The sequence below is a fragment of the Megalops cyprinoides genome, chromosome 10 (genome assembly GCF_013368585.1).
Source record: "Megalops cyprinoides isolate fMegCyp1 chromosome 10, fMegCyp1.pri, whole genome shotgun sequence".
Lineage (NCBI taxonomy): Eukaryota > Metazoa > Chordata > Actinopteri > Elopiformes > Megalopidae > Megalops > Megalops cyprinoides.
Genome location: NC_050592.1, coordinates 19,622,379 through 19,644,106, shown reverse-complemented (window position 1 = coordinate 19,644,106; position 21,728 = coordinate 19,622,379). Strand labels below are relative to the sequence as shown.

The following is a 21,728-nucleotide window of genomic DNA, read 5'->3' as shown; positions in this document are numbered from 1 at the left end:
TGCTTCCATGAAACTACCCTGCACTGTGTTTCTAGCTACTTACAAAACTTGTAATATTTCAATCTGAAGTTTAAATGCATAGGCTTTTCAGGACTCTGCATTTTGATTCATTTGATACTCAAATATTCTGTGGTCTCCAAGATCAAATATGCAAACTTTGCAAATTGTTTTCCTCACCAAGTGCTCTGTCACACACTCTGGCTCTTTTTCAACAATGAATTGCTGCAAACAGACATGCTTTCTCTAACCCCATCAGGCAGGGAATATTAACATAACATGTACGGTTCTTAGGCTTTCCTTCATGAACAACTGGTGACAGAGAATAAAACTTGTTTGCTCATGGCCACATCTTAACCCGCTCTGCTAATGTGCCTAATATACAGCAGGTCTGTACTCTATACACCTGAGAGGAATGCCAGAGACGACCCCAGTGGTACAGGCAAATGTCATCAGGTCGCTAATTTAGACCCCAGGAAGGGGAGGGGTATCTCCTGTTCTGGAGTCCGTGTTCCTCACATAGCACACGGGAGTTTGATAACACACGTCTTCACACACTAACACCTCCCTCTTGTTCCGCTTACAGCACCCTGAGTTACTAATCCCTTTTCATAATGCCGGAGAGAAAGGAAGAGCACATACTGTCCCGTTACAGGAGCAAAGACGATCCAGGATTACGCTCCTTCCCAGCAATTCTCTGAATGGACAAGTTGTGCTTGTTTACATTCAAAGGTTTCATGTGGCCCTGCAATCTGCATTTAGACACTAATGTGCCTCCTGTCTCAGACTGAAAAAGTTCTAAAGTACTAACCCTCCACTTCTGGGAAAAAGCTTCAAAAGGTTGACTGGTGAATGCCAACATGCCACATGACGTGTGGGGTATTGTCAATGAATAGGCTTTGATTTCTAAATAGGATCTAGCAAGACAGGACAGGTTATCAGAAAGACAGTGGCCTCATTTACATCCACTCTAATGTTCTCTTACTAGCCCCAATATTTATACATTGCAGAACAAACAAGACCACATGAACAACTCATTTATAATAAAATATTTTAAATTCAGTGGACAGTGGTGCACACACGTCAAGTCTCCTTAGTAGCCAAGGCTGTGAGGACTGGAGCCTGTAGGAATCTGTACTACTATTCGACCATTTTAGTGACACAGTCCATTACAAACAGCCATTACACAGGTGCCCAAGTACTCAGATGGACTGTATACAGATGCCCAGCACACAGAAGCACAGCTGTGTGGAAGCCCATTAAACAGAGGGCTGTCACATAGGGCTGCAGCACAGAAGCACATTACAAGCTCGTCGCATCCAAACCATCACATGGAGCGCAGCGAGGTACAACGTGCCTACGGTGTGCCTGACTGAACAATAGTCGTGCTCTAAAAACTTCTGGAACTAACGCACCTGCGCGTCATTTAGAATCATCATAAAGATCGGTTACTGCGTTCCCACACTGTGTAACAAAGACAGAGCATCGGACAGAGTCGAAGGACAGCACCACAGCGGACAGTCGCAGTAAATACACACAGCTGGCTTTGAGGGTGACAGGGTGAGGAGTCCCCAAACGGAGGTGTTTGAACCTGCGCGTGTCAGGTCAGAGGATCTGTGCCGGACAGTTTGGACAGCATTGTTTTGACACTATACTCTGGGGAGCACTTCAGAGCAGAATGAATACAGAGCTGCACCATCTCCGCCACCTGCTCGCTATTTTTAACACCACCAGCTGCCGTCCAATAAATTTAGCATGTCTGAAATTAAGAGCTGGAGAGTTTTAGAGCTCAGATGCTTGTTTTGAAACATGAGCAACCCCCCACAAAGTAAAAGTTACAAGGTTTGGGTACCTCTTCAGATAGGAGAAATTACCCAAGAAATGCAGTTTGTGATCTAGAGGCATGTCATAAAGAATAATAAAGGATATGCATCCGCCACATCATTAGCTGATCCCATTAGAACACAGTTCACCAATTTCTGCGACTTGCCTTCTGTCCAATGTCCTGTGAGCTTTCAGATGCTTTGAACAGCCAGTATCATTAACTGCAAGTATGGCAACAGGCAACACGTCTCACATTACACATAATCCTACACACAATTCAATAAATTCACAGGTCTGTGCAATGTTCAACACAAGGGGCCAAGTGCTTTGCATTCCTTTACCACATTTCACAGCCCAAAGATGCACATAAGCACAGTGCTGAATTTAACCATATGATTTCGTTTTTAACTGCATCATTTACAACACATCTTACATCTTACAATTTAAATTGTCCCGTAATCTTTCAAATTTTTCAAATGGCAATGTCGGTTGATGTTCACTCCAATATCATATTTCACTGTAAAAATATATATTTTCACATTATACAAGAAATTATTGTCTCCATATAAAATGCATCTATACATATTTATCCGACACCTCTTTTGTCTCCACGGCTGTGTTATACCCTTAATCTCATGGATGAGCACTGCTCCACCCTAGGACTCTAACTCAGTCAGATATTCCATATAAAACATATGTTACATGTTATACATGTCCCATTTTGGTGCATGAAAACACAATTTTCAAAACTTTTGGAAGGAACATCTTTATAACACAAAACACATCCTCAAAATTTTCACTAAAAATGCCTAGATTGCATTTCTATGGAAATCACTACATTCAAAACAGCAATTCATCAAACAGTAAAATGTCAAGGCCATATATCAACTGATGGGAATGACTTAGCATGTTACTTACTATCACGTGAAAATAGAGAAAACCACCACAACCCCCAAAAAGGTTACCAGTTAAATATAACAATATTGAACACATATTGCACAAGCATGAATAACAAGCTACTGATGGTTGAGGAGAACCACAGGTATTTTAAACATTTTTCCCCAAATAACAGTTATTTGACAACTGGCAAGTTACAAATATAAGTGATGGGACCTTTTCAAGGAGGCAGAATTGCATAAGTGAAATGTCACACCGGAAAAAAGAAACACACAGATCACAGCATGAGCTACGATTCCCCTGGGAAGACCTTGAAGGCCCCCTCATTTCACAACACTGCAGCCTGGTTTTGTGAGTGATAAATGGTCCAGTGTCCTTTGGATCGATGGGAATGGACCTGAAACCTGAATCGAACTGTCGGTTAAATCTGCACCTCCCAAAAATGCATGCAATTTGACCTGCTATTTTTGAAGACGCTACTTGGCAAATGCACGCAGAGGAAGCAGGTTCCTCCAGCAGCTGGAGCAGGAGCAGATTTAAGTCTGAGTCTCCAGACTTAAAGTCATCTTACTTAACGAATTTCAGTCTTTCAATTCCTTCAAAACATTTTTGAAACTCTGTATGTCTCAGGACACTGCAGAACACTGTCTGTTTTCAATTTACTATCTGAACAACAAGCATTTTTCAGTTATTTAAAAGTTGCTTGAGAATCAAAATTCAATAAGTCATATATTACTGCTAGCAAAAAAGAATAACTTTCAATCATACAGCACATTGCTATTAGCATTTTTAATCAACAGACAAGATGTCAGAAATCAACTTTTTTGAAAACCTGAAAGGACAGATGAAAAAAAAAATAAATCAGCTTCTTATTACAAACTAAATTATCAAGAGATTTAACCCTGGGAATGACATGTTAGTAACATCAGTAACTGAGACTCTCAACAGAGAAGAAGTGATGTGGGACTGGTCTCTCATCAACTAGAGTTACACCATCCACTTGCAGCCCTGCAGTAACCCCTACTGGGCTGGAGGGCATAACACACTGAGGTATTAACAAATCCTCCCCATCATTAGGCTCAGATGGAAGATCAGGGGTTAACCAGTACCAAAATCTCTGGTCGCACATCTCAAAAACGTGCCCTAGTATTTCACTCAATCTCCAACCTCAAATCTTCAACCACTGCGATATCTTTAATATTTGACAACATGAGAAAAGGGCTTGTGTTCTAAACACCATCAATTTGGTGTTTCAAATCTATTGCCCCTCTTCCAGCAGTGGCCAGAGGAGATCCATAAGAATCTTCTCTAAATTGCAACTGAGGACTTCAGTTTGCCCGCTTCATCGCATGCATAGGCAGGATGGGAACTCCAGGACTAGGAGTGGACAGCTCTCACAAATCAAAAAGCCATTCAAGCTGTAACTAACACACATTCAGGTAAGAAAAGTCCAAGGGGCTAGAGTGATTTCAACTATGTTGCTACAGAGAAACACTTATTTACTGCCAAAGCCATAACATTTTACAGTCAGCAAGCCAACACATGCAGTGGTATCAAAAAGGCATATAAATCTACATGGGTTTGATGTGGCTTGCATAAATCCACTTTGTGCTGTCTAGATGTCCTCCAGGGCTTTTTTTTGTTATTCACCATTACTTTGTTCTGCTATCACCTATGGTATCACAGGTTAATGCAATCCTTGCACGCTAAACCAAATGAATATAATGGATGCATTTTTACTAGGATAATACGAGCCTCCACCCACCCATATGATGAACCAATCACCGCATACTCCACATGCTGATCAATCAAAGCCCACTTTTCTCTTACAACCACTGCCATGAGATTGGCCTGAATCTGTGCTCAAGAGAACACTCACAGCGGGTACAGGCATACAACATGCCCTCCATTTTAGTTCTGCACAGCAGTTAGCCTGTTACATTAGGCCAAACGATTCATTTAGGATAAAACTTACTTGATATGGTTTTTCTCAGACACTGTGCTCACACAGAACTGTTCTTTAAGAGAAGAAATATGTTTTTTTTCTGAAAATGGCAAATGTCAGGGAGAGAGGCTCAAAGTTTCAGTGAGATGAATGATGGGAAACCCAAGAGCTCCTCTGGAGCAGTGCTGTTAACCATTCCATGTGTTTCTGCTAGTTCTCTCTGAGCTGGACAGATATGAAGCATGAGGTTCAAATATAGAAACTGTCAGGACTGTCTGCTATGGCCCACCATCTTAACAATCATAAATATCAGAGGATCCTGCTTGATTTCCAGTGCTGCACCAGATTCATTAACAATAGTCTTTTCACCCTTAGTGCCCACAGGTTTGGATGTCTACAACAGCAGCTTAGAGGCCCAGCAAAACCAAGACAGACATTAGACTTGCCACACCAATGTATCACATACAAGCAGGTCAGACAAACAAAGAACAAGATCTGAATTTTGTAACAGTGCAACATTGAATGATAGCACTTTCTGTACATTATACACTTTATTTTACAGTTCCTTAATGTATAAATTATATGTGCTTTGTTTTTAGATGCACAGACTTTGCAAGAGACCACATCGTCATCTGGCTCTCCCTTCATGGTTTAATGTAGTTTGTGATCCACACTTCATACAGGATGTCTGCTGCACTGGGATCACATTCTGACAAGTGCCGCTTACACAATTAGCAAAAGCTGTAATTACACGCCATCTGGAACAAGCTGTCAGTTGAACTGTGGGGCATGTAAGAACGCTAAGCATCAAAGCATTTGACCTCAAGTTAAAGAAAACATATATATATATTTTTTTTTACACATTAACCATTTCGCTCTTTCTCAGATGCACAAATGCATGTGCACACACACACACACACACAGCAACAGCATCCTGTTCAGACTAATTCATCAGAAATCGAAGGCAGGACTTGATTCTGACTGCTCACACAATTTCAGTCACACGCTCGCACCCACACCCGCACAGTTAGTTGCACACGCTCACTCGTTATTATTTCAGTGTATCCGTCATCATCCCGGCTTCCTCCGTATCATACTTCCTGTCTTCTGGGTGTCTGAGCTACAGGTCAACAGCTGTTGCGACTTAACCCTTTCCATCCCAAACACAGCAGAACATGTAGATCAGTGAGGAGCAGGACCATCCTAATACCACCTAACTCCCTGCCCCAGGGCAGAGAGGGGATAATCACTGTCACTTGTGATTGTCATTTACCCATGGATTTACTGCGAACAGACAGAAACAGACACCGCAGGGTGTGGAGGTGGAGCAGTGGGCCAGAAAATCTCTTACCCAGGGCTTAACGAGCATTAATAAGTCCCCATTCGGCCCAGTGCTTTCCTTTCCTTTATTTACCTACTCAGTTTAAGTATGGAAAGATTGCGGACGAGGAATACGTGTCAGCAACGTGCTGGTGTTTTTCCATACCAGGGTACAGAATGGAACAGGGGACTGCACGCCACCACACTCCATTTGTGCCATCGTGCCACTTTGGTTTTGCTGATTTCTTTCATGGAAAATGCAAGGTACTCTCAGCATGCGTGTTGGGCTCCAAGCAGCATGCCACCCTGAAGTTTTCCAGAACCTTATCATCATTTCCGCAGGAATGTGTCATGATTGGTCACAGGGGGGGGAACAGACAGCCAATAACATGATAGCCTGAATGCTTTGTAGGGGAAGGTCAATGGAGGAGCACCGTGGTTGTGCGCTGGAGAGCTGCAGCTGGCATGGAAACTGGCATGCAAACAGTGACAGTGACTGAGGGTGACAGCAGACAGGGATAAATTTTGCCCACTCGTTTGTTTTGGCTTCGCCTGCCTTCCTGTTTTGTTGAGAGCATAACAAAGCACAATAAAGAAAGCAAACTAAGTGAGAATGGGGTGTGTCCTATTTTGGAGTGCGCTATTATCAGACATAAACTACATTGCTAACCTCCTCTACAGTGAACAAAAGCACTGATGTACACCTTTTTGATCTTTAGCCTACCTCATGAGTGCATTTAAAGAACTAGAAAGGCCTGCCAAATGGCTTCATAATGACTTGTGGCAAAATTCCCCCAACATTAATAGAAATGCCTGAAGAGATTTGTAAAAGCATTTATCTGAGTGACATTAGCAAAAACACATTCACAAGTTCATCACCCAAGTAAGGAGAAAACACAAGAGTTATAATTAGAACCCAAAAACAAAAGCAGTTTCTCTCCCAGTCTCTCCTCCTCTTTCTCCATTTCTGTCTCTCTCTTTCCCTCAGATTGAGCTTGTCCTTTCCAACATGTGGAGCCTCTGCTCTTTCTGTGGGATGAACTGTGCCCTATTTGACCTTGTCAGACAATCTAAATCAGACACCAGACTTTAACCCGTGACCATATCAGACTTCCTTCACCAGTGCTTTTCATCTAATGACAATGACGTGCACCCCTCAACAAAGTTCCCTTGAGATAATCAAGGAGAAAAACAACAGAACAATCTGCAATTACTAGGGCATTGATCTAATGTTATTTTATGTGCGCACACTATCCACTTTGGCTTGTTCCCAAATATAGGGTGAGATGCCTTTGTGGGGAATGTATTATATTTAAGTGCTAATGCAGTAGTTGGAGAAGCCTGACATAGAACCTACTCCACAGCATGGGGAAAGCCCTCACACACTGCACGTAGTAAGGAAGTATGCTACACAAGTAAATAAAGTTCCCTGACAAGGCAAGGGGGGTTCTGAATGGATAGGATGTTGGATCTTCAGAATAGCACTTTCTATACAGGAAGGAATAGCATGTACTAATTAATTTGGAAACGCATTCTGTACACAGAAAGTGGTGTGTATAAAGAGTACAATATGAGCTGAGCGCTATTTCAAAGGAATCAGCACATGCTTCTTTTTATTCACAGTGTTACTGGGTAGCTTTACAACTCAAGTCAATAAAACACCAAAAAAAAACTCCAGATAAAAAGGTAAGATGATGAGTGGAACAGGGACAAGAGACATTGCTTTGCAGGATATCCTGCCACAGCCTTGCATGTAAGCAAGGGGTGTTACATCATTCTCAGATTTTTCACAGAAGGGGACAGTGTTCTCTAAAGTTTTGCTGGTAAGAGAGATTTATTATGGTGAGGGATACATACTGAGCAGGAAATTTCATTTGATAAACACAGGTCACTAATTATGAGTATGACTCAGGAAAGAGAATAAATTGCTCTATAAGCTTCCAATTAGTTTTGAAACAATTTTACCTCAATACAAGTTTGTTGTTTCATCATTCAATCTATATGCAATCTGAACTATTAGGGTGTTGCATAAAAGCTTGATGAGCTATTTCCTGTAACGTATATTACTCTTCTCCGAAATTACATCTGACTAAGTTGCGGGCATGTACTCTATATTACACGCTGCAACAATTAACTGAAAAGCACATGTTTGAATCTAAGTCTGTGAAGTCTGTGACGTTTGGAGATCCAAAGTAATGAGAGTTTTAGAGACACTTTTCAGCAAGCAGATGACTGACACTTGGAACAAAGTAAGATTCAATTTGTCGTCCAATTAATGGTGAAAATGAAGTAATTAAAACCTTAGCTGGCATGATAATGAGAACCTAAGAGATGCAGAGTGCAACCTGACCTGAGTTCTGAGCAGCAGAGGGCCAATTCATCTCTACTCAGCCCCGAGTTTCCTGGTCCCGATAGGTTTTCCTGACCACTATAAAATGGGACTGACACTGTGCACATTCTGCGAAGAGCATAACTAATGCATGGAATAGTTTAACAGGAAGCGGTGCAAACAGAAACCCAGCAGTCAAGACGAGGCTTGACACAGTGCTAGTAACACTCTGTAGACCACAGACAAAACAATGAGCCTTGTTGGTTTGAATGGCCTAATCTTGTCATTAAATTTTCTAGGTTCTTATGTTCTAAAGTTACGCTCCTTTTGGCCTGGTCTGTGAGAAAGTCCATTTTGTGAAACTGTTGATCAACAAAAGCTAGCACAGCACATACTGTTTTAGAAAGTAACAAACAAAATGGGAAATACTGATATGGACATGTTGTGATACTGTACTGATGTACTGTCCCAGCTTTAGCAGAGAGTCGTGGACACTTTGTATGTCACAACTGCCCCCCACAAAAAAAAAAAAAAAAAAACTACAGTCTTCATTGTAACTGTCACCAAGGAGCTACGTGTGAATACTGAATATCTCTGAAAGAAAAAAACAGGGAGTGCCAAAGTGAAACAACTGTTTCCCAAACTGTCTCAGCCCATTACCATCATACTGCAATGATACAATGCATTCTTTATGAGACAATAGCCAAGAGCTAGTAGCTACATTATTTCCAAAAAGCAAAATAAAAAGAGCAGTCATTTAATTGATCTTCATAACTTACAAAATGCACATTCCGAACAACAGCTTAAACAGCGAAATTCACATCATTTGTGATGACTTGCAAAAAAGGAAAACAGACAATTTCTGACAATATTGCAGCAGGTCTACCATCAAGAACAGAAGGCAAAGACATAACAAGATGCACTATATAATTTGATTTATTTTCGGTGAAAGTGTATGTAAAACGTTTATAAATCTGTATTCACGTTTTCAACAACAGCTCATGATCCACGCTGCTCCCTCTCACGACCTTCTAGATTTAAACCATGAGGATACTTGAACACTGACATTTAAGACAATATTTTGAGAGCAATCTTCTGTGACTTCCATGTGTCATGAGTTTTAACTACTAAACTTACCAAACAGCCTTTCTCAGAGTCGTGGAATCCACCCCCCCCCCCCCCCCACAATGCTAACGCAAGCGGCAATAAATGTAACTATAGAAATATTACTTCCAACAAAAGGCTGTCAAGTGTATTAACAGATATGTCCATTTAATGCAGTGGCTACACTGTATATACATCTGTATAAACAACAAGTACCACATTAGAGTTTAAACACCATTGGAAGATTTAAAGCGTTGATGGTGTATGTGACGGAGTGCCGTCACTATGGTTGAGTATGCGCTCTGACTGCCATACCAACGAGCCTGGCTCTTTGGCATCGCAGTCAAAGTCGCATGTTTGGTACCCCGTAGACCCGGGTTCAAGGCCGGACGGGGTGACTGCTCTCGCCCTTCGCTACAAATGGTGTCAGAGTGGGATGGCTTGCCGTGAGGCCATTGGAGGCGTGGCCGGTGTGTGAGCCGTATGAGGGACCCCCAGGTTAGGTTGACCGCGGTGTGAATGACCCCAGAGATGGGTGAAGCACTGGTGAGTGGGGCACCCTGGGATGAGAGAAGTATGGCAAGAGAATGCGTGAGGGATGCCAGGGGGCGTGAAGCGCATGGGCGCGCTTCCTGAAGGGGAGGGCAGTGTGACGGAGTGCCGTCACTACGGTTGAGTATGCGCTCTGACTGCCATACCAACGAGCCTGGCTCTTTGGCGTCGCAGTCAAAGTCGCATGTTTAGTACCCCGTAGACCCGGGTTCAAGGCCGGGTGGGGTGACTGCTCTTGCCCTTCGCTACAGTGTACATGATAAAATACTGGGAAAACATCTGGAAAATGTTGTAATCAATTAAGGACAGTAGCTTTTCAAATACTGAAATGAAGAGTACTGGACTGAGCCAATTTCCAAAATTTAGGATGAAAAGAATTTACAGGTGAGTCAATATATTCTGTACGGAAAAAATAAAATGAAAGAAAATACTGAAAGATCTAAGAGAAAGCTGTAATAATAGGGCTAGATTATATCCACATTTTCCTGTGATCATACTGTTACAAGATATTATTTTCAAACACCACAGTAGCATAACAATTTTCACTTTAAATTGTCACAAAACTAATATTATTTACACTGAGGCTAGACTAACATCACAGAAATGTCAATGAATCCTGCACACAGATTTTTGAAGATTTTTTTAAAAATAAGTGTAAGGTGCCAATTTGGCCCTCTCGTTTAAAATGATTAGGAGGCTGCTGTCACTGCCGATATTTTGAGATTCAAGATTTTCAGCCATTGGCCCAACCATTGCATCACCTATGTATAATAACAAGTAGACAAAAATACACATATATTAGATATAGGAATACAAAAACCACATATTAAAAATAAAATTCATTACTGAAGTTCTAATTGCTTAGTTAATATTTCCAGATCAATCATTCAGATGTCAAAACCAAAATAGGTCTCAGCTTACCTCGCTGGCAGCCCATATTGGCCTGTTACTGTGCAGGCAGCAGAATGGTGGCGTAAAATCTGGGCCTTTTCCTGCTCTGGAAGGGAAAGCAGAAAAGAGAAATCCTGTTGCTAATTGTGCGATATCCTCCTGACCTGCAGCTGTAAGAAAACCTGCTTTCCGGCCTGGCACTTGCAGACCAACTACAAAACAAACAAGGAAAAAGGGAAAGGAAGAAAGGGCAAAAGTTGAATGAGAAATGACCAGGCATACCCCTCAGGGTGGCAGTTTGTCTGACTGAGGTGTTTGTGTGTGTGTGTGTATGTGCATGCATGAGCGTGTGTAGGACAGGGTCTGCAATAGCCATGATGTCTGTGTTCAATTAGTGATCTAAAATGCCAGCCCGAAGGAGAGGCAGTTGGCTCCTAGGGAATCGTAACACAGCCATTTCCTTGGCTGCCGTACAAATCCAAAAGCACAAACATTTTTTTGGGTATGTGTATTTTTTAAAGACCCTTGGCTCAGAGCCAGGACCTGCAGGTTGGGAACGGACAGATTTAAGGTCTTTTTAACAGACAGCATTGCAAAGGCGAGGTTTCGCTCGGGGCAACACGTCTGGCTGTGGAATGAACCTGGGATAATACACAGCGTCGGGAGGGGTGCTGTGTTCACGACTTCACAAAGTGAGCAGCCCGCCCCTGGCTTTGTTCTCAAAGTGCATTTCATAGGAAGGGGGTCTTTTCAGAGCACTCTGCTTGAACACAACCGCCCACACTATCACTGATGTTACAAAGGAGGAAAAAAATGAAAAGAAACTGAATCATCTTTTACGAGGTTAAAGCTACATCACAACACCAGCAAACTCACGTGGTTCTCATTTCTCCAACAAAATCAAGCCGATTGTATAACAGGCAACAAAAGAGAAAACTACATACAATGAAAGACTTCACATGCTTAAATGACTCAGTCTGACTGTTAGTAAAGAGTGGGCTCACCATGCTCTACTAGGAGGCTAATAAATGTGGCAGTAACTTCTAGCATGCGAACAGCCCACCACCAAGCTCAGAACAGAGCCCTCACAGCAGTGTTGCTTTTAGAGTGCTTTTCAGACCACCAACTGACTGCTTAAGGGACATTTTCTTTTTAGTGAGCATTTTGTTTTCATTCTCTTGAATGTTCCTTTATAGCCTCTTTCAAATATGGTTCTATTTCCAGGCGAGGGAGTTTTACCCTTTGTGCCCCGAGCAGGCCCCCAAACAAACACCCCCCCCCCCCCCCCCCACCCCCAAACACCCTGCAAAGCCCTGCCAACCCTGCCAGCTACTCATATTTTCCCAATAGAGGGGTGTTGCCTTCAGAGGAGGAAGTCACCTCTTGCCCCCCAAAAGGAGCTATTTACGTCACAAGCTGCCCTGCTGTGACGGCTGCCAACAGCACTCCCAACATTCCACTCCAACAGAGCAGTGGCTCAGCAGGGATCAGTGGATTTCAGTGAGTGCCACGCCCCACACCACAGGTAAGAGGAAACTCCGCTTACACCCCACCCCTGGGAGGCTCTTCCCATCCATCTGATTGCAGGCTACGCTCAGGAGGGCCAAACTCAAAACTGTCTGGTTTACAGACTGGGAGATAGGGAACTGGACTGGGATTTAACAGCACTTACAAAACACTAATCATATGTTTAATGTGGGGACCCATAATGGAATAGTACTGGTCAATCATGGTCAGTAATAACAGCACGTTGGAGACTCACAGTGGAAGAGCACTGACTGGAAAAAACAGTCGTGTTGTAAACCTACAGGGAAACCAAGCCAGGCCCATACGTGGGAGCTGGGAATGACAGAAGCTCAGCCCTAACAGCAAAGCTAACACATTAGGAAAAGCTGTGTTAAAACCTTCTGAAACCCTAGCATGCCTGGCCTAAACATTCCAAATCTAGTAAAAAATGGCACTTTGTGCATGTTACCTGGTGCCATGAGCACTACTCAACCTGACTGCCACACACCGTGATGCTGTGAGGGGGCCACACTATGCCCTCATAATGACCTCCCTGTAGCTGGGCCCGAATTCCTGTGAAGTGGGTGTGCTTTGGCAGCTGCTGCCAACTTGGTTCAGCATGAGACTGGCCAACACCGTCAGTGAGGTATTTGGTTAATCTGCCCCGCAAAGTGGTGTCTTTCTCAGAATGGCAAACAATGGAGATGCACCCTCACAAAACACGGCTACACCTCTGCCCGCCTACACTGTGAATCAGCTCAGGAACACAGCTCAGAGCAGGTTTATTTTCAGTGCACATTCACAGCGTGCTGATTTTAGAGGTCATTCCACACAATAGGCTTGTTTAACAGTATTACACACCATTATTTCAGTTTGCGCAAACACTTATCCCTCCGGGACAGCAGACATCTCCCAGATATTATTTGTGTGTGTATATGGATGAAGTGATGAAAAGAAAGAGAAATTGTGGCTAACTGGTTTGGTTCAGCAAAAATACCCTCAGCTAAACTATCTGCTCTCTATCACGTAAAATATCTGAGTGACAACAGAAACGATGCTTTAAATTCACATTGCATAAGGTGGAATATATGTTATTTATATATATACACGTGCATGTGTATGTGTGTGTGTGTATATATATATATATATATATATATATATATATATATATATATATAGACACACACACACACATACATGGGATGACCTGCTTTTGTTTTGCATGGGTTAATATGTATTTGATCAACTACATATGATCAACCTATAAAAACAAAAACAAGCAATTTCATCAAGCAATATTTTCATGCAATTAAAAGACCTCTGTAATAAATATGATTCATCGTGAGTTTAAAAAAATGTACAGAAACAAACTCCTTGCAATGTCTTTATCCATTGGTAAGTACTGTTTTAAAAAGGAGTAAAAAGGTTTTTGGTGATTAAGTGGAGAACCTAAATATATCATACACACAAAAGGTTGAGCGGGAGGAGGGGTGTGAAAGATTTTTTTTTTTTGACAGAATGCCATATCCTTTAACATTGATTTGAATATACCCACTGACATGTACTTGCGATTAAAGTTTCTTCTGGAACACGCAGGAAGGCTGATCCTTGCATGCACTGAGAAAACCAGGTGCCTGGAGGTGGTTTGGACAAAGCTGTCTGCCTCGGCCTGACCCTTATGTCTCCCATGTACCCTGGTTTAAATGGTCCACTTCAGAGCCAATTCCCCATCTCCGAGGAAGGAGGGAAGGAGGCCAGGTGAATTCCCTCCTTGTACGAGGTACAAAGGAATGCATTCTGGTAACACAGTCCCTTGCTTCCTATTAGAGAACTTTCAACAGGGCTGCCAACGGTGAACGAGAAAACAACAAACAAAACAGTTATGTCATTATGTGTCACGTGATCGATCACATTGCTGCTGGCTGAGCAGATATTTCTGATCTATTTTCTGCTCCTCAATCACACCACTCTAATTACAGCCCTATAAGCCTTGGATTACATTACTGTGACAGACCTTTCCCACATGTGATCAGGCTTTAAAACAACCAAAAACAATACAGAAATTCAATAGGACACTGAGTGTATGTGAAGGTCAAACAGATGACTACAGTAAAACATGATTATGTAAAAGGACAACGCATCTGGCTCAGAGTAATAAAGGCTGACCATACGATGGCCAGTTTGTGATTCTGGTTACTTGACAGTAGGGCTGTGCGATATAGCCATCGCAATATATCGCATAGCTATTTTTAGCGCAATAACAGTTATCCCCAGTATGTGGCGTTAGGTTTCTTTCCGTATATTTTTTCCCTTTAGTCATACCTGATGCATGAGCACACCTCCATAGTTCAGTGAAATGCTTCAGGGGCAGAAAAATATCACTTGTATCTATATGTTGGTTAACTTACCTATTAGTTTGAAAAACACATAGTATATGTTTTCACTCTTTATCTTTGTAGCCATGTGTTTCTATCTACCACATGGCAGCATACTGTGCTGTAGTGCTGTTGCTGTGATAACAACATCGAATAGATACGAGTAGATACGAGTTTTTTTTCCCCTGGAAGCATTTCACATGGTCTCAGAATACTGGAGGTGTGCTACCGCATCAGGTATGACTAAAGGGAAAAAACATACGGGAAGAAACCTAACGCGACATACCGGGAATAGCTGTTATTGCGCTAAAAACAGCTATGTGATATACCGCGACAGCTATATCACACAGCCCTACTTGATAGTACTAGCATGGGTTATCCAACCCACAGGGTCAGATGTCCAAAGGCTACCTAACAGCTCTTCTTAATGGACAGTTGGGGCAGGGGAACACAGAGCTGACTCACTGCTGCCATCACCCATCTCCATAAGGCATATGCACCGATTTGCAGATAGGTGGCATTCTTGAATATTCAGACAATCACTAATGCCTGTCCAGCTAGTAATGCTTAACTACTAAACTTTTAAAAAGAAAGAAATGTACATATACAAAGTCACCATCAACCCCAAGCTTTTCATATATCATATACTGAACTCATGTTCACAGCAAGAGAACACTACTAGCCACTGCTGCAGTGGAACGCAACTTCCTAAATGGACGGCTGTGTGGAGAGATGCTTCAGTACCACTCAGTGGGTTCAGCAGGCCCCTCCCTTAGGGAAGAACCTGTGCTTAGTTAATTTGCATCAAATTGTCTTTTCTCATTTGATGCAAGAGCCCAGCCAGGCCAAAAGTTATTTGGGGGAACCAGTTTTACAGGGATGTGGCATCACCTTTTTGAGAATATAGAATACAGCCAAGCCAGTTGAAACATGTTCAAAGAAAGTTACCTCCAAGCTAACAGCACTTTTCTTTTGTTATATGTGTAGTGAATCCAGCCATAGTAAAAGCTGACAAGGATCTTAGACTGTGAAGGGATGCAAATTAAATGCTTCGCTTATCTTCACAAAAGTCACGCTGCCGGTAAAGTAAACTACTGCTACAATTACAAAGACAAGATGGTGTGCATTATGTTTTGAGTCAACTATGTTTGAGCTAGGGAGCTCAAATTTTATTGTTAGAAAAAACATAACATACTCCTGAACATCTGAAAAGGATTACCTGAATAACTTTGAAATCATTATTTATATATCCCCGTTCAGACAGAGTATATACATATGCACTGTATATAGCAAGCCCTCTTTAAAAAAAAAAAACAGTGTACTTTTGAAAAATAACTATTTTAAAATGATATGAGGGAAAGTTTACAGTTTTACTACATATTTTTCAGGATATTGGCATCAAAATAAGTGATTTTTGGAAACTGACAGGAGCTGGTACAACATGCAAACCTGGGACTGAAGCCTTAAGGAAGGCCAGAGAGAGACAGAGCTGGGAGGATGAGGACTTCCGGAAAACACCACCGCTGTCAAGGAAACAACTGATCTGGGGAAAAGCCAGGACATCATGTGGAAGCAGTTGTTAAATGCCAGTCCACTCCTGGAGGGGGCACTGCAGAGCACGCCAGCACTGAAAACACCTACCTTTCCAGAAAGCTGAGAGCTGAGTGCTAACTTCACACCCTGCCGGTTTTTAACATACTATACTGCTGAAATGCATGTGCATTGATGCCCAGTAATTAAGCTATAAATACATACAGTACATGGGAATACAAACTGCAATAGACCAAGAACCTGGCCAACATTTTACTAAAGCAGTGGGTATGGGTTTTGCTTTTTCAATAAGAAAGCATTACATTACAGGAAACAAAAAAGGGATGATGTTGGTGAAATTCTCAGGGTGGACCGGAACAAGGCATGGTATCATGACATTCTTGGAAATTATCTACAGGTGTACTGGTGTCAAAGTGACTTGACTTACTAGATCATGATCTCTGGATTCCTCAGCTCACAATGCCAGAGGCTAGCCAAATGTACTCACATCCAGATTCAGTTTTCTGCCACATTTTCATGTCATACCTTATTGAATGATCAGTTTGTAATTTTCCTCTCCTCATTTTTATGACATTGATGCTAAAAAAAAAAAACAATGAGTGGAGTTTAATACCTCCTCCCCCAAACAAACAATTTTGCTCTTAGTCTATTATGTCATAAGCCACATAATACCACCTTAAACTAAGCTTAATAATTTGTAGGACCACCGCTAAAAGCTTCACAGTATATCAGATCAACACCACTCACTCTTGTGAAGACAAGATCATGCCCAAGGCCACAGAAAGACTTTCCCTGGGGGACTGAACCGCAGACCAGCACTGGAATGAACTGATGCATTATGATGACTTACGGTAAAAAAAAAATAAATAAATAAAATAAAAATAAAATATAAGTTAATTGTAATTATATGATTCAGTGATCCAGTAGCATCACAGTACAACAGCAGCATAGTATATCTACCATTATGACTAGACCTTATGAAAGTCCATATGGTGTCTAACTTGACAATACAGTCAGCTCCGTTTGGTGGTATACGGCTTCTGCATAATCCATCCAGAATGCACTTTTAAAGGGCATTGTTTTCCTCTCTTTTCGGTGAAATCCCATGAATTGTCCTGTTGCCCTTCGTTTACTGTTAGTCACACTAAATATTGGCCACTTGGCCCCAGGGTAAAACGAAAGGAAAGAGCACAGCACAAAAGAAAACCAGGAGAACAAATGTACCGCATGGCTGGACCCTCACACCCGCAGTTTCCGCTCGAAAACCCTACTCACCTCCAATATAACTGATTTAATGGCATGAATCTTTAACGAGACCATTTATTTAGCCCTTAAGAAATGTCTAGGTCGTTTAAAGCCTAACTGTATGGCGTTTCCTTTCGCCACGCGAATACATTGCAATTAAACATCAAGCAAGAACACCGACTGATTAGAAATGCATGAGATATGCAGTCTCTGGTAATGGTGGCAATTCTTCTACTTGGTAGAATGTTCAGCCATACTCCTCGATGCCACCGTGCATCGCCTCTGATCACTTAACATGTAGGTAGGTCTACATTTCAGACTCTCCGTTTCCCGTGCTTACACTGACCAAAACTGATTGTGTAGTTGCAATTCAAGTAACAATATTTATCATACACACTTATCACAATGTAGCGGGCGAGCTAATGGCTAACTGTTGTGGTCTGACCTCCATGGAATCTTGGCTAGCTAGCATTACAGTTTTGCAATTTGACGGCAGGGGCAGCGAATGTAAACTGAAATGACTAAGGAAGGCTTTGTTTCCGGTTATACATGAGCCATATGGCTTAAACAAAGGACCTCCGGTTAAAATTAATGGGCTCTAGGGGATTTAGCTAGCTAGATGTAACTGACTGAAACCCGATTAGCGGGGAACATCCATGGCCATCAACGTTATTATTAGATATGAATGACAAGCTCTGCTTACACTGCCCGATTCTAGCCCAAATCAGACCTGTTGCCTTTGGATGTCTAGCCAGAGAGCTACACGCTCTCACACGATCTAGTGAGCTATGTATAGGCAGCAACCAACCTAGCTAGCTAGTTGGTCTTCCTCCCATTGTTGTAAATCTTTGTAGCGAGCCAGATTAGCTAGCTAGCTAGCTAGCTGATGTCAGTATACAGGTCTACAACTAGCGATGCATCTCTAGATGTAAGTAATATTTACTATCGACATACAAGCTAGCCATTACACAGTTTTCGACACAATGACGTTTTCGATTCAGAAACAAAAGTAAAGGACATCGTGTTATATATGTTCAGCTTCCAACAAATCGGGCTCAACAATCTACATAGTTGACCACCTAGACTAGCTAACTGTTAGCTACAAAATCTCATCAGATGGCAAGCCTGGGTAGCTAGAAAACTACACGGACAGCTAACGTCCTTTGCCAGAAAGGTGCTTTCAGTTCCCCAGTCACGCTTTATACTCACCGATTCCTCGACAGAGATCTCTTTCCTCTAGAAAACTACTTTCTCCCGTTTTCACGTCCAACTAGCAAGCTATCTGAGCAGCCACCTTGCTCCAATCATTGCTGCTCTTAACATTCTAATCAACCTCGGTCCATGTGATTTTAGGAGCAAAATGACATTTTCGCTCCGCCTCCTGTCGCCATGGCGATGTCGCGTCAAGATCCCGCTGCGCAAAGACAGAGAAAATGGGCGGACTTGATTGATTTTTAAATAACTGGCGGGAGTTTAACTGTACATAAGTGAGGTCGTACAGACCCAATTAAAGACGTGTTATTTCTTTTCTGCAGCCTCCAGAAAGTGGCCACTTCTCAAATCTAACCATGTTTTTGAGTATCCAATTTAAGTAAGTGTTCTGTGATTTTTGTTTCTTACGCGACTCATTTTGTTTAATAGCCGTTAAGTCTGATATGTGGAAGAAAAATAGTTGTTTTTTTCTCAATTGATGTGGCATAGTCCTGCAAAGTAGGGTCCATTTTCCCAAAACAGTCAACACATCAGTTTAAACAGCATTTCCATTGTACATTTCCAAGTACAACTGCAAATGAAGTATTATTTATATTTCTGAAGATACCTTTATAAAATTCAAATATCTGTATCAATACTTTAAAGTGTGTCACCTACGCACAGGAGGAATAATAACGCTAAAACATGTTTATCAGAATGCTCAGCAGACCCTCTTTATTGTGTGTAACGAAATTTTAGGCTTTTCTTCATGTAAAACGTGACATTTCATCACAATTTTGGAAACGGTAAAATATGATATAGATTGGGTTTGTTGATTTCCGGAGGGCTGTGTCATACGTGACATTTTGTGTTTGTTGACCGTACAATATAAGAGCAGACATTGATGATTCACACATGTAGTCACAATTTACTTAAGAAAGAAAATCATTAAACACATTTACTGTCGTGAACAATTACTTTATCATACTGATATGGTGCTTAGTGAGTTAATTTAGCGCTTATCACTTCCTTAGCTGGCCACCTTGCTAACCCACCTGACATCAATATGATGGAAATTGGGCATGTGACAGTAGGCGAAATTGACTTGAATTTTTTCAAAGTTAAATGTAGAGCTTTATTTGAGGTGCTTGCGAAAATGTTTTAATGTTGCAATTTGTGTCAAAGCAATGAAAATATGCTTTTATATTTGACAAATTATCAAGAGTTTGGGTAGTTGTGTTAACTGTTGAGCACATGAACATGAAGTTTGCAAAAATGTACCAAATCAATTGAGAAAACTCTAACTTCGTTAATGCAAACACGTAGTGGGTAGCACAGTGCATTGCAGATACATTTTTAATTTTAATGTTAATCACATACACTGTAGAAACTTCAATAGTCCCCACAGTAGTAATTTCTTCAAGTGCTGAAAAGCATTTGACAGAATATATTGGAAATTTTATGCTGCAGGTTGCATTGAACTATTACGGACTGCATTTGCTTATTATCTGTGAATCACTTTAGATAATGATATCTGTTTTGGCCAAGCAGCCTGACTGTTAGTCCATAGGATCAACTGTTTTGAAGCGAAACTTTACCTCGTCAGAAAGAGTTGATCCCACAGTCATAAGCGACTACACACTCTTTCCTAAATAACCACTCTCTTCTTAAAATGAAAATGGGAAGATGAGTCATGGATTTATTTGACACATGAGTGGTACGAGGCTGTAGTGTACTAGGTGAACTCCTGTGCTCAATTGAATCTGAATTCATTTAAGGGTTAACAAAAAGCAAGGACAAGATTGCAGAACATGTGTGAACAGATACTGGCGTAAGACATCTTAAGGCAGTAACAAAGAAGTAAAAATACAGCTTATTAATTATTTGTCATGCCGCTGAATAGCGGCCTAAAGGTTAACAAACCAAAATATGAATATTGTCATATTCAATTATAACAAAGGAATGACAAAACGACATCGTAAATACACATTTCCACCTGAACGTGCGTATCTTTTGTTATTTGTCATACTGCGCCATCTAGTGTGCTGCAGAAGAAAATGTTTCAATCGCAACTAAATGTCGAATGGCACTGTAGAAAATGATTTCAACCGTCGAATTGCTTATGCAATGCAATCCGTCTAATGTTATAGTTTGACGTTTTCATTAGTTTAAATTTTAAGTAAGAAAATATGAAAACCCAAAATATCAGCCAGATATTTTAAAAAAGAAAATTATTAAATAATATTGTTCATTTGACTCAACATATGCAGCCAAACGTGATAACCTCATTTAAACCGTATTTACTTGTCATTACTTGTCTCACGGTTCTCCAGGGCCCCCGTACCAAGGACAGCAAATGACGAGCACATGTAAAAGATAATGCCAAGGATTAAAAATAATATATTCGACTGTCGCCATAAGAAACTGGCAAAAGATTTCGAAGACTGTTGAAAGCAGTGTGGTGTTGTAGTAAGGAGCAGGGCGCATTACCCAAACGTTTTCTGATCAATTATCCAGCCACTGCTGTATCCTTGGCCAAAGTAATTACCCCGAATTGCCTCAGGAAACTATCCAACTGTATAAATGAGTACATATAACAATTCTGAGATATGTAGGTTGCTTTGGATAAGAGTATGTAATACCTATTCAATATGCATATTGTGCATTTTACACATTTTTTGACAATCCTACTAAAATATTTTTTGCTGAATTTAGTTTGAATTTGAAAATCAGTTATGATCACCTCATGTAAAAATGTTTGGTATTGACAGTACAGTTATTCATTACATTGCTGGCTATAGAGACATTTAAGAAATTTTTCAGAATATTCATGTGCACAGATAATCCACTAAAATGTGGTATGATGGGAAACAATGTGTGCTGCAGATTTCATTTCAAAGGTCATTGGTGTGCTATAGACGCTCCCTCTGAAAGTAGAAGATGAAAATGGTGAATGCTCAGTACAGTAGTTTTCCAACAAGTACTGATTCAGTAAATGCAT

At 41.2% G+C, this 21,728-nt stretch overlaps 1 protein-coding gene across 3 annotated transcripts in view; it reads right to left on the bottom strand.

Moving 5' to 3' along the window:
- ptp4a3b (protein tyrosine phosphatase 4A3b) overlaps positions 1-18,868 on the bottom strand; it is a 32,417-nt gene extending 13,549 nt beyond the window's left edge. The window contains exons 1-2 of one of the 3 annotated variants that reach the window (XM_036539796.1): positions 18,746-18,868; positions 10,890-10,965 (exon numbers count right to left, since the gene is read on the bottom strand). The gene's annotated coding sequence lies outside the window, so the exon portion shown is untranslated. Of the gene's footprint in view, positions 1-10,889; positions 10,966-16,816; positions 16,834-18,745 lie in introns of those variants that run through there. The other 2 variants (XM_036539797.1, XM_036539802.1) reach the window with 2 other exon arrangements.
- Positions 18,869-21,728: the final 2,860 nt, after the last annotated feature.